Raw genomic sequence first — 14,798 nt, 5'->3', positions numbered from 1 at the left:
GTTTATACTGATGCACAAAGTAATTAAGACTATTGTTTTCATATTTAAACTTTACGTCACTCTGTTATCAAGTCTAGAGTGTTTAATTTTGTGTAATTCTTCCAGTGTGACTCTATGAGGTATCAATTTTCTGGTTTGTAATATCCACATTCAGTTGGTTCTGTTAGGGCAGGAGACCCCCAGCAAAGCGTCCATCTCTCCAGGTTCTGCTATGTTAAGTATAGGCAGTCAGCTATTGAGATTCTAGTGGGAGAAAATCCTAGAAGTGTCTGTATGCCAAAATACACTTTTAAAACTAATTCTATTTGTAATCTATAATCCTTCATCTCAGGGCTGTCTGACGCTGTGCTTTCAAGTGCTGATGTTAGAACCAAAGTCTCAAAGCATCACAGAAGCCACTCTTCCTTAGCTGCAAGCTTTAGGGTTAGTTTCAATAGCATGCCAATTGCAAAGCTGCACTAGCTACTGCAGCTATGGCTAATTCAAAACACTAAATAGAATTGGAAATCCCATTTGGTGTGATTATACTATTAAGCCATAATTGTATACCTTCTCGCACTTCTTATTGCTGTTGACAATAATAAAAATCATAATACTTTTTTTCACAAGAAATGCAAACTCTTTAAAATGGTCTCATTACATGTCTCTGTGAAGCTTTCCTAGAAAATACTTTTACTTGTGTTTCTCCAGTCGATGACACTGATCCTCACAGAATCAAAACATGAAACAAATTCCAGTGACCAGAATTTTAACTCTGGGCTAAGGGTTCACTCCACTTAGAGCTATTAAAGGAAAACTAGATAAAAACACAATTATATAATCTTATTATTCTAATATGATAATTTTTATATTTTCTTTTCTAAAAAGCAATACTGTCTCTTTTTCTTAAATTTATTTGAGAGTTAAAACTGAAATCTGAATGTATTCTTGAAGGAATAGCAAAACGTAACCTAACCTTGAAAAATACCAAGGTATTGTTTTAATCAGATATAAATGTTCAACTTTATCCTGCTCATCTCCATTTTAGAGAGAAAGTTCTACCTATGCATAATGTAAATGACCAACTCTTAGAGTTGCTCAAGCAAGTTATAAAACAACATAAAGAAGACACTTTTGAGGAGTGGCCACGTTGTGACCAAATTATCAGAATGCTCTTTATCTTCGATTGCATCTTTAAATTGAGTGCCGTGAATGCCTAGAATTAGGAACCTCAAGAGGCAACTTGCACTAGATAGGGATTCTGCTCCCAAGGTACTGCATGATTATGTTGTGAGATATTTGCAGAGAGGTTTATTTTGGGCTGGGTGAAATTAGCATCTTTGTTTACAAGAATACCATCTCACTGATCAAGTTAAAGTACATGCCTAATAACCAACATTTCTTAGGTTTTTATGTTGCCCTTAATTAGACTCTTCAAAGTTAATTAGGGGAACAAATGATACTTTTTGTTCTTTTAAGTCCCCTTTAACAGCTTTCTTACACTTAAAATATTCCCACGTTTATAGGTACCTTGGCTTGTGCTTTAAACCTGCTGGTTATAACTGCTCATTGGTTAACTCCTCCTTCATTCACAGAGAGCCATCTACTCTATTTCCTTGGATGTCTTTGATCCTTGTTTTTCCCCAATTTTCAACCATTAATATGGTTTATTTTTAGATACAAATTATTCATTAATTTTTTTGTTCTTGTTTAGGAACAGTGTTTTGCTCAAGGCTTAGAAATTGGCAAAACTAAATTCATGGAGCATGATGGCCCATGCAGGGAGACTAGGACAGTTTTACCTTAGAAAATTGCACAGAAAATTTGAGTTTCTGTAACCTCACCCCTGGGTGTGGGGTGGTGGTGGTGTGAGCCACAACGTTGTTTCCATTTGAATTAAAATAAAAATTGTTCACCACATTTTCAGACCTATTATACATTTGGATATTTTTTTTTAAAAAAAGTTTATTTATTTTTCATTTTAATAAAGGGTTTAGTGAATATAGAAAGCTGGCACTCAACATAATAAACTAATCTCAAGAATGTGAGATTTTTCAGGCATGATGTCTGTCTGCTTTGTGCCACTAATGGTAATATAAGACTATTAGAAATAAATGAGAAATAGTCTTTGCATTAGAGCAGGAGTCTGTCACTCTTCTGGCAACCCTGCCGAGAGCAACATATCAAAGCCACCACACTGTGCTAATAGTGTCACTTATCCCACAGCCTTTACACTGTCCCATATGCAGTTACTATGCGGGGGGTGTGCATATGAGGGTGAGAGGGGAGTTGACAATGTGCTAGAAGAAACCGTAGGAGATAAACTGAATGTGATTTATCACCTCTAATCTTTGCAATGGAAAACATTTAGGAAGAGCAAATAATTGAGGTCTTTCAGAAATATGTTTTTATTGAAGAAAAAAAAAGCCCCCGAATTAATTAGAAATCTAAAAGTAAAAGAATAAAAATAATTTTTAAAAAAGTCATGAGAAAATCCTTAATGTGTTTATATAATTGGAAGAAATAAATTACGCTTTAAAACAATCTCTTAAAATTCTTTAGTTTTGATTATATGCCTAAAAGTACATTAAAAAATGCCTTCATTATTGTTTTTGTATATGGCAATCACAATCACAGATATCTACATAACTCAAGTTACAAATTCAAGAAACAAAAATATATCTATAAAACTGAAAGCAATCAGTGATATCTATATTTCACTATTGTCATCTTCTTTACTAGGCTAATATTGTTTTTGTTGTATTTGATTTTTTTGTCAATGTTGTTTATCTATTTAGTAATCAATGAATATGATATCAGATGGACAGGTTGGGTGAGAAGCATGCAGACAGTCCTCCCAGCCAAACTGCAGTAAGCAAAGCTGGGCCTCTCGTGCCCCATAGGCAAGCTCCACAGAACTTAGCCGGTACCTGCTCCAGGATCTCTCCCAGGCCTTGGCTAAGTACACCAATCTTATTTCTAGGTCAGTGTACTCAACTGGTCTCTTAGGAACAAGCTAGCTATAAATGCTTCTTTGGAGTCCTTAAAGCTATCCAAAAGATTTGGGAGAAATGGGAAATATTGAGATGGTTGAGTTGAAGTTTGCCTTTATATTTCAAACATACAGAGAGTTGATATAAAAGATTTGCCAACAATGTTTCTGTCATCAGGAAAATAAAATAATAAGCATTTCATGGAAAAGCCAATAGACCTAAGGATTAAAAACTAATCTCTCTACTTCAAATTACCCACCCTCAAGGCCTCTTTTGAAGATTTTGGCACTTATACCTTTTATTTGAAGGTCAAATCTTATAATTTCAGCTCATTGAGATAAAACTTTTAAACCAAGGAAAAAATCATAGCAGAGAGGCCCTGAAATTTCCACATTTTAATCTAGACGAGTCTCTGAGTCCATCTTCAGGTCCTAGTTTAATCTTACAATTATAATATATAGATTGATTTGATTTACAGTCCACTTGGGGGCTTTGAGAAAACAAAGATATGGTGAATGACAATATCTTAATAAGAACTAGGACAGAGAAGCTTTAAAAAGCAGAAGAAAGAAAAACTGCAAAAAGTAGTTTCCCTACAAAGGGGAATTATCCTTCCAGTGTAAGCTGGGAACCTTGTGCTTCTATGTAAGACAATAAAATAGAAAGGAAATAAATTTTGTCAACTTCAGAAAAGCTATTCCCCTTCTCATAGTCTCATCTCAGTTAACACCGCAATCTACCAAAAATAGAAACCTCTGAGTCATCTTCAGATCTTCCTTTACCCTCACCCTTCCCTCCTTATCCAGTTAGCCAAGTCCTACTGATTCTCCCTCTTAAGTATCTCTTCACTTTGGTATCCTGTCCTTGCTGCCACTATATTATTTTGAGGATGACTATGTGTTCGATACTTTATTTTTCCTTTTTCATGTTCTGTATCCAGTATCATAAGTTAGAGGCAAGAAAGAATGTTCATGTGTAGGCTCTCGATGATTGAAGACAATGTTCTTAGGCTTCATTATTTTCTGGGTACAATGGCCTATCAGTTGATCTCCCCAGTTCTAGTCTGTCCACACTGTCAGAGGTCCTCTCTGAGATCATAAGGCTGGCACTAGAGTGTGCTTTGCTACCATTACATAATCTCAAATGTCTTTTGAGAGAACGACATTCAACATGATCAAAGCCTCTCCAATATTTCCCTCCATAAACCCTGCCACCTTTATCTCTTCTCATCTCCCACATGCCCCCTACGCTTCAGCCATGAGGAACTTCTCACCATTCTCTGAATATGCCACTCTTTCAAACTGTGTGTTTTCCCATATGCTATTTCTTTTCCTGGAGTGCCCTTCCCTCCTTTCTCTGCATGGTAAACTCCCACTCATGCTATAAGACCCAGCTCAAATGCCATCTCCTCTCTGATAACTTCCCCAATCCTGCATAGAAGAACTGCCATTCAGGGATCCACTGGCCTTTTGTGAACACCTCATTTAAGTGTGGCTAGTGCCACCCCTCTCACCCCCTGCCCCAGATCTGGGCAACAGGAGCCCTAATTCAAAGGTCTCCGACATTCCTCCAGCTGCGAAGAGGTCTTTGTGGTCAATGAGACATTCTCCCTGAAGTCCTAGCCTCCCCCTTTCTAAGTTATACTCAGGATGCCTGATACTATAAGTAAGACTCCCTACCCAAATGCCTCCAGTTGCATCCCAAAAACTGAAGAGGGTCCTTTCTAATTTGAGATTACTCCATGCAGTTGGTGCGAGCACCACTAGGTATGAGGGGTGGGGGAATGTGGCTAGAGTTTGGACTTGTTGCCTAGATGTCCACACACATGTGTTCAAGACCCCTCATGATGAAAGACAGAGCTGAAGGTAGGATCATGAAAGAAGGGAGGTGGGTTATAGGAGTGAATCCAGAGGGCAGCCTCTTTGATAACATTAATTTATAGCCTGGAACTCTAAGGAATCCAAGAATTCTAAACTTGAATGTAGTAGTCCATATTGTTAAAAAAGTATATTTGTCCAAGTGGGAAAACAAAATATTTTATTCAACTGTTTGTAGCTTCATTTATAATTTTCTAAAATTATTAAGACATCTGGTATGGGGGCCTCCATTTGTACTCTTGCTCAGGTCCAGCAAATTAGGAATGGGCCTGCTTATACTACAATTATTTCTTTACATTTTTATCTTTCTAACTGGATGATGAGTTCAGGGAGGGCAGGAACTCATCTTTTTTTCTTAATCTTTTTATGTCGATAGTTCAGCATATTGCTTTATAATGTACTTGTTGGTATAAAGAATTATATTCATAATATCTGGTTTATGAAGACAGGAAAATGTATAACACATTTCAAATGACATTATCTAAATTGGGTAAAGAAAAAAAAAAGACTTTCAGGGTGAGAAACAGACTCATGAACTTTGGGTAATCATCAGCCCTTAGCAGGATTAAAAGAGGGTGACATAGGCATTCCTGAACTTCCTTCCTCTCACAGATATACTGGATGTGCAGCTACACACAGAACAATTTCCTATGAGAGAAATTCAGAAACTAGCCGACTCCTACACATTGAGCAAATGAGAAAATATCCACATTGAAATGGGTAGGAAAGACTGAAAACACACTTATGCCATATATCCCAACCCTGGCACAGGGCCATACAGGAAGGAACCTCCACCACCCAACTTCTCCTGGAGGAGTGAAAGGTTTGGACTGCACATCTAGTGCTCCAACTTTTAAGCTCCCATCCCAGGTACAGGTCCCCCAAAAACCTCTTTCTGAAAAACATTGGGGCTTCCTCTACAAGATCCATAGAAAATAAAGAAGCAGTTCTTAATGGATATTCAAGCACTCCCCATGACTATCCTCCCAGGTGTTAGGACTAGGGGAGTAGGCAACAAAGCCCATCTCCCAGTCTTTCCCTGGAAGATGTCTGAATGCATACTTTATGAGCTCCTACCTGAGGGTTTGGCTTCTGATCAACCTGTATCTGCATACTGATTGAGCTACTCCCCTTTGGGACACCGAAGGGTCTTGGCACACCCTCAACTACTTATCAGCTCAAAATAGACTGATATAACTATAAGGTAGTTTACATAAGCCTCATGGTAACCACAAAGCAAAAATCTATAGTAGGTACACAAAAGATAAAGAGACGGAATCTAAGCATATCTCTACATAAAAGCACCAAATCATAAAGGAAGAGAGCAAGGGAAGGAGAAAGGAGCAAAGCAACTACAAAACAGTCTAAAACAATGAACAAAACAGTAATGGTAAGTCTATACCATCAATCATTACTTTAAATGTAAATCGACCAAATTCTCCAACCAAAAGAGTGAGTGGCTTAATGGATTAAAAAAAAAAAAAAGACCCGATTATGTGCCACCTACAAGAGACTTGCTTCAGCTTAAAATGAAAGTGAAGGGATAAAAAATACGTTCAAATATAAACTTAAAGGAAGCAGGGGTAGATATTCTTGTATAAGATAAAATAGAGTTTAAGGCAAAGACTGTAACAAGAGACAAAGAACATCATTATATAATGATAAAGGGGTCAAGTCATCAAGATGTTGTAATAATTGTGAATATTTATGTATTCAACTTCAGAGTACCTAAAAATATAAAACAAATATTAACAGATCTGAAGTGAGAAAAAAATTAGAAAGACAAGAGAAGGAGCTGACAAATCAATTAAATTGAGAGCTGTTTTTTGAAATGATGGGCAAAATTGACAAAATTTTAGCTAAACTTACCAAGAAAAAAGAAAGAAGAGTCAAATAAAATCAGAAATTAGAGAGGCGGTAGGTATTACAGCTGATACCACAGAAATACAAAGGATCATAAGAGACTACTATGAATAATTAGGTGCCAACCAAAATGGGTAAATTCCTATAAACTTAAAACTACCAAGATTGAACCATGAAGAAACAGAAAATTTGAGCAGACCAATTACTAGTAAGGATTTTGAATCAATAATTCAAAATTCCCAACAAACAAAAGTCCAGGGCCAGATAACTTCACTGGTGAATTCTACCAAACATTTAAGAAAGAAATAATATTAATTCTTTTCAAGCTCTTTCAGAAAATAAGAGATGAGGAAATACTTACAAACTCATTTTACAAGACCAACATTACCCTGAAACCAAAGTCAGACAAAGGCTCTAAAATATCCCTGATGATCATAGATGCAAAAATCTTCAACAAAATATTAGCAAACTGAATTTAACAATACATTAAAAATATCATACACCATCATCAAGTAGAATTTATTCCAGGGATGAAAGGAAGTACCAACGTGTACAAATCAATCAATGTGATATACCACATGAACAAAATGAAAGATAAATCATGTAATTATCATAATAGATGCAGAAAAAAACATTTGAAAAAGCCTACATTCTTTTATGACTAAAGCTCTCAACAAATTGGGTATAGAAGGAATGTACCTCAACATAATAAAGGCAATAATTGACAAATCCACAAGTACCATTATACTTGATATTGAAAAACTGAAAGTTTTTCCTCTAAAATCAGAAACAACACAAAGATACCCATTCTTTCTTGCCGCTTTTATTCAACATAGTACTAGAAGTCCTAGCCAGAACATTTAGGCAAGGAAAATAAATAAAAAGCATCCAAATTGGAAAGGAAGAAGTGAAATTGTCTTTGTTTGCCAATGACATATAACATATAGAAAACCCTGAAGACTCCACCAAAACACTGTTAGAAATAAAAAATGAATTCAGTAAAGTTTCAAGATAGTAAATAAATATGTGTACATCAATTGTGTGTCTATATATCAACAACAAATTATCAGAAATAGAAATTAAGAAAACAATTTCATTTATATTAGCATCAAAAAGAATAAAATACTTTGGAATAAATTTAACCAAGTAGGTGAAAACTATAAGACATCAGTGAAAGAAATTAAAGAAGACACAAATACATGAAAATATATTTTATGATTATGGATTAGAAAAATTAATATTGTTAAACTGTCCATATTACCCAAAGTAATCTTGAAATAAACAAAGCAATCCAAGCAGATTCAATTCAATCCCTATTAAAATTTCAATGACATTTTTCACAAAAATAGAACAAACAATACTAAAATTTGCATGGAATTACAAAAGACCTCAAATAGCCAAAGCAATCCTAAAATAAACAAACAAAGCTAGAGGCATCACATTTCCTCATACCAAACTGTACTACAAACCTATATTAATCAACACAGTATGGTATTAGCATAAAAACAGACACATAGCTCAATAGAACAGAATAGAGAGCCCAGAAATAAACCCATGCATATTTAGTCAATTAATTTTTGACAAAGGAGCCAAGAATATACCCTGAAGAAAGGATAGTCTCTTTAATAAATGGTGCAAAAGAATGAAATTGGACCCCTATCTTGTACCACACACAAAAATAAGCTCAAAATGGATCAAAAACCTGAACATTAGACTTGAAGCCATAAAACTCCTAGAAGAAAATATAAGGAGTAAGCTCCTTGACATTGGTCTGGCAATGATTTTTTAGAATTGACACCAAAAGCAAAAATACATAAGTGTGGCTACATTAAATTGAAAAGCTTCTGCACAGCAAAGGAAACCATCAACAGAATGAAAAGGCAACCTATGGAATGGGAGAAGATATTTGCAAAGCATGCATCTTATAAGGGATTAATATCCAATATATATGAGGAAATCATACAACTTAATTGCAAAAAAATAAATATGGCATACAAATGGACAAGAGGTACATGAACAGGTGCTTGACATCACTAAATATCAGAGAAATGCAAATTAAAGCCACAATAAGATACCTTCTCACACTTGTTAGGATTTCTGTTATCAAAATGATGAGGACAAATGCTGTACGCTGTTGGTGGGAATACAAACTCATACAGCCATAATGGAAAACATTGTATAGGTTCCTCAAGAAACAAAATAAAATTACTGTATGCTTTAGCAATCCCACTTGTGGGTATATATCCAAAGGAAATGCAATCACTAGCTCTATATTTCCATGTTCATTGCAACACAATTTACAATAGCCAAAGGTATGGAGACAACCTAAGTGTCCTTCTTGGGATGATTGGATAAATAAATTCTGGTATATATAATGGAGTATTATAAAAAAGAATGCCTTAGTCTCCACAATCAAAGTCAGTTCTCAGGAAAGAATTTGAAATTGATATTAATGTCAGTTTTATCTTTTCGTTCATTTGTTTATTCACTCATTCTTATAACTCCATTATACATTTATATTTAAATAAGATTCATACTAAAGAAATTACATTCCACCAGTTGAATTTCAGATAATATCCAGTGTGGGGTGCAGGAATTGGAATGACGAGGTAAGCAAGGAGACTAGGAGTAAGTGAATATACATGTGACATCTTGGAGTAAGTGAATATACATGTGACATCTTGATATTCCAGGGTATAAATGGCTTACTGTTCTCCCAAGGATAAGATGTGCCAGGCACACTGGATGACATCCTGTTATCTCTAAAATTACATGTTCATACATAATTAATGAGTCTTAGAAGTATGAAGTTGCAAAATATATTTCTTTAAGAAAAGAGGTTATATTAACAGCAAATTATTATAAATGTCAATAGCCACACCTAGGGATCAAAGCAATTGAAAACAGTCTTATTCTTTCATCTTACAATGTGCAACTCTGTGAGATGACACCAATAGTAAAGTCTTTTAGGGAATTTTTCAGTAAATTTGAAAATATTCCTTTTTTACTAGATATCTAAAGGATAGAAAAGAAATAAAGGTATGTTTTATTGGGATGCGATTGAAGGAAGAAATAAAAAAACTTTTTTCATTTTGCTATCTTCCTTTTTATCAAATGTATTTATGAATATGGTTTCCTACCCCTGTAAGTTTAGAGTCAACATAATTTAGACTTTGATGATTGAAGATATCATGGTGTCCAAGATCACCTCTGAGAATATGAAATTTTCCATATCCAGTAGTGAAGCTATATGTGTGGCAGGGATAAGAGGTTGATCTGATTATTGGCATGAGAATACACTGGAAATTATGTGCTGATATCATTTAGTTTTATCATTTGCCCCTCCTTATAAAAACAGAATGCTTAAGCTTAAAGGTTATTTATAATTACAGGTACTAATTGAGAAATAGATACACACACAAATATGTGTGTGATGTTTATATCTTTGTATATATATATAACTCTTCACAGTGCCTAGCCTAGTGTTCAGTATATAGTACACATGCAAATTGTTTCCTGAAGGACTGATGCTATCCCATCAGTGTGGGCTTAATTCTTGTCTCAATGTCACCAAAATCTTCAAATTTTGATGGGTGACAACATCCAAAGCAAATTTATTCTAATCCATGCTTTTTACAAACTCTGGTTAAAAGAGCATAGCCTTAAGTCCTGGGTTCAAATTTTGATTCTACCACTTACTAGTTTTGTGGCCTTGGGCAAGTTACTGAACACCACTGAATCTCAATGCTCTCATTGATAAAGTGGGGTGAATAATACACATTTCATAGTATTGTCCTGAGGATTTATTAAGAAAATAACTGCAATGGTGTCTATCCCGTAATAGATATTTAAATATTGTTAACCTCTTTCCCCTTTTTGTCCTTTCACAGAGATGGTTAAATATGCATCCTAAGACATTATGACCTTTATTCATGATATGCTATTTTAGGTTTAGTGTGGTAGGGCATTTGGGTCATAGGATCTGTTTAAGAGCTAATTAATTGCATTTTTTTACTCTCACTCTTAAAATCATGTATCGATCCTGCATTGTCAGAGAACAACTACCCCATTCATAATTTTCCAAATTATTATAAAGTCAATTTTTTCTATTTTTCTTTCCTTTTAGCTTTATTGAGGTATAATTGACAAACAAAGATGTAATATATTTAAAGTGTACAATGTGATGATTTGATATAAATACACATTGTGAAAGGATTCCCACTGTTGAGTTAATTAACACATCCATCACCTCACATAATTTACCATTCCCCCACTTTTGTGGTGAGAACAATTAAGTTCTACTTTATTAGCAAATTTCAATTACATGATATAATATTAGAAACTAGTCACCATATTATACAGTAGTCTCAAACATAATTTATCTTATAACTGGAAGTTGTATCCCTTTACCAGCTTCTCCTTATTTCTTCTACCCCATTCTGGCAAACGCCATTCTACTTTCTGTTTTTGAGTTTTACTTTTTTTTTTTTTTTAATTCCACATATAAGTGATGTCATGCAGTACTTGTCTTTTTTTCTGTCTGACTTATTTCACTTAGCATAATTCCTTTTAGTTTTATCCATATAGTTGTAAATGGCAGAATTTTCCTCTTTTTTTTTTTTTTTAATAAACAGAATTAATCCTGTTTCTTCAAACCAAATAAGTCAGACAGATTAAGAAGAAGAAGAATTCTAGGAGACATGGATTCACAGAAAGGGGAGTTTGAAAATTATTTGAGAAACATTCAGTCAATTATTCAATTTTTCAAAAGCTTTGACCTATGTGACCATTTCTATTCTATATATGGTTGTAGATTGAACATTAATTCTGGCAAATATAAGCCATTTTTCACTGGGGGTGGTGAAAGGGCATTTTCTGAATGGGGAAAGCTTCATTATCACCTGTTGGATTGCATATTTATGCTTTGCTAAACCTAATGTCTCTGTGACAATCTTCTATCCCTCCTTCACTGGAATGATACAAACTCCTTTGATGTTTCTCTATTGGGTCCAAGAGGGAACATGTTGAAGGGAAAGAGTATAAAATGAAGGAGCCCTTGCAGCGTCATCCTCTCGAAGTCTCTTCTCAACTTCCTCTTGCTCCCTCTCCATATCTTTTTTAACATGGAATTTGTAAAGAATCTCTCAGTCTCTCTCTCTCCCTCTCTAATAAAAAATTGCCTTCATGTTTAAATTAATTTAATAAATGACCTTTCTGATCCAATAGTTCATTGAACAATGTGGCAATGAGGATGTCTTAATCAGCTTGGGCTGCTGACACAAAACACCATAGACTGCGTGGTTTAAACAACAGACATTTATCATTTTTTTCTAACAGTTCTGGAGGCTGAGATGGCCAAGGTCAAGGTGGGAAGATTTGGTTCTTGGTGAAAGCCTTCTTCCTGGCTTGTAGAGCTGCCTTCTTGTTGTACCCTCACATGGCAGAGAGAGAAAGCTCTGATGTCTCTTTCTCTTCTTAAAAGGACACTAAACCCACTATGGAGTCTCCACCCACATAACCTCATCTAAACCCAAGTACCTCCCAAAGGCCCCATCTCCTAATATCATCACACTAGAGGTTAGAGCCTCAACATATTAATTTTTGGAGAATGCAATCATTTAGTTCATAGCAGAGCTCAAGTTCTGAATTCTTTTGGCCATGGAATTAGTAACTCTCTGAAAAATGTGTCTTATTTCGTATTACTTTTGCTGTTATTAATAGAACATTTTATTTCTGAAGTGTTGAACTGTATGGACTTTTTCTTTTCTTGTTCTATTCTCAGCATCCAGTGGGTAGTTTGGGTACCTACAGAATTATATTGTGCTATGGATTTTTTTACTTCATTTTCCTAGTACTCTTTATTACTTCTCTTCAAAGTCTCTCTCCACTTTGCTTTTCCTTTTTTTTTATTTATTCTTACATTAAATCTGTTTTCCATATGGAGCACTTGTCAGTTTTGACCAGTATTCTGTCTTATACAGTGTCGCCAAAAGATAATAAATCACGTATATGGATTTATTATCCAGGAATTTATTCCATATCTTTGAATTTACTTAAAGTTTAAATATAGAATTCAAAATCTTAAATAGTTTTTAGAAATCATCAATTCAACATACTCTTTTTGTAGAGATGGGAATACTAAAACTCAGAGAAATAAAATAACCTTCCAATAATCATGTACCAGGACTAGAATCCAGTTCTTCTGGTTCCAGGGGAATATTCTTTGCATAATCATCATTGTAGTATTTTGTTTCTCTAAAACTTTTTTTCTTTTCCAAAATTGGTTCCCATTTCCATTAGGAAGCATTGAATTAAGTCTGAGATTTAGGTGCAATTCTGCCTGAGTAGATCAGGTTGGACTACATTAGTGATGAAAATTAGCACTTGTGTGTGCCATGAGCTTAAAATAAGTAAAGGCTAATGGAAATCATCCAGTGGACCTAAAAGCAATTTAGCATTTCTTTCTGTTTTTGCTTTGGTTTTAAAAAGAATGTGCATATGTAAGAGTTCTGAGTGGATCTAAAACAGGCAGGTGCTTATATTTTCTGAAGACACATTTTAAACATCAAATATGGCTGATAAAATGCAATCGGTTTTGTTTTTCATAGGGTAAGGGGTATGGGATACACACATATTTCTATTTATGTAGACAGACGAGTGTGTATGCATATCTATAACATATATATAGCATGTAATATATATATATACACATATATATATGTACGGTATATAATACATAAACATGTATATATTTAAGGTCCAGGGTTATGTTTGAATCAGCGTGACTCTAATCCTATGGGATACAACAGAAGTAAATGCAGAGGTGATATGTGGTTCATGAAACTTCACTTGGGTAAATTAAATTTGGGTGGGCCCATTATCAGTACATAGGAATTAACAATATGGACTAGAAGCAGTTCTCAGTTCCATCTTCTCTCTTACCCTCAATTTAAATTAGCTCCTTATCTTTGAATTAGGGCTGTACAATAGATTAGCTTTAATTTCGTGACAATGGGAGTGGGAACTTTGGAGCGGGAATCTCAAACAGCATTACATTTCTGAATTAAATGCTTAGGAAATTTTAATACAGCAATTGTTTAGAATCTGATAGTTTAGGTGACTATTATAGAATGCTATACACATAGATAACTCTCTAATGGTAGGAGATGAATGTAAAAATTGTTTATTTTTTTTCTTTCATTTATTTCAGGCCTCATTTCTTCCCATGCCCTTTTGCATACTGTACTCCAGATATATTGACCTTCTCACTACTGCATGTTCCCATCTGGGACACTATTCCTCCAAAAGATCATATGATTTACACTCTTACTTTCTTAGGTGTCTGCTCAAGAGTCACTTCCTCAGAGAAGTCTCTGCTGACCAAACTATCTGAAGCAGTACTCCGACACTCTAACTCCTTCCCCATGCTTTATGTTTTTTATAGCACTTTTCACTAACAAGTTTTAATATACTGGTTTGTTCATTTATTTTTGTCTGTCTTTTCAGTACACTGTAAGTTCCATTAGAATGGGGAATTTGTTTTATTCTCTGATTGTCTCAAGGGCCCAGAACAGTACCTGTCCTAAGTAAGTACCCCTAAAGCCATTTTTAATCAGAAGAATGATTTCATGCATTTATATTATTCATTTCACTTTCAGAGAGCACCTGCTACCGATGGGGATATGTGCCTTTGAAGGATTGCTGGTTAAAAGCTGAGATATCCATTCTTTTTCCAAAACTTCTTTTTATTTCAAATAAGTTGAATCTGAAGAATTTTATAACTTTGGATTCAGTTTTTTTACTATCAAATTAAAGCTAAAAATGCTGCCAGGAAGGAGGGAAAGCCAGATTGGAGGGGGAGGAGGCGAGAGGTAGAAGAAGGGGAAGCAGAGAGTTGGGGGAGGAGATGGCTGAAAGATCCAGGAAACCTGAGGAGAGGCAACAAAACCAATTAAAGTTAATGAACTACAGCTAAGCTTTTTATTTTAGTTGTTTTTTTTTTTTTCCCCCTCTCACAGTATACCAGCCTCGACTTGGAACTATTTTTTCTTGGAGAGACACTTTCAAAAAGTAGATTATTTCCTCC

At 34.8% G+C, this 14,798-nt stretch overlaps 1 long non-coding RNA gene across 1 annotated transcript in view; it reads left to right on the top strand.

Annotated features, from left to right (window-relative positions):
• LOC111731269 overlaps window positions 1-14,284 on the top strand; it is a 213,032-nt gene extending 198,748 nt beyond the window's left edge. Inside the window, exon 4 of the long non-coding RNA XR_002777052.1 lies at window positions 14,219-14,284. This is a non-coding gene — a long non-coding RNA (uncharacterized LOC111731269). The remainder of the gene's footprint in view (window positions 1-14,218) is intronic.
• Window positions 14,285-14,798: the final 514 nt, after the last annotated feature.

The sequence above is a fragment of the Pteropus vampyrus genome, unplaced genomic scaffold, assembly GCF_000151845.1.
Source record: "Pteropus vampyrus isolate Shadow unplaced genomic scaffold, Pvam_2.0 Scaffold11, whole genome shotgun sequence".
Taxonomy (NCBI): domain Eukaryota; kingdom Metazoa; phylum Chordata; class Mammalia; order Chiroptera; family Pteropodidae; genus Pteropus; species Pteropus vampyrus.
This window is presented reverse-complemented; position numbering and strand designations above follow the sequence as displayed.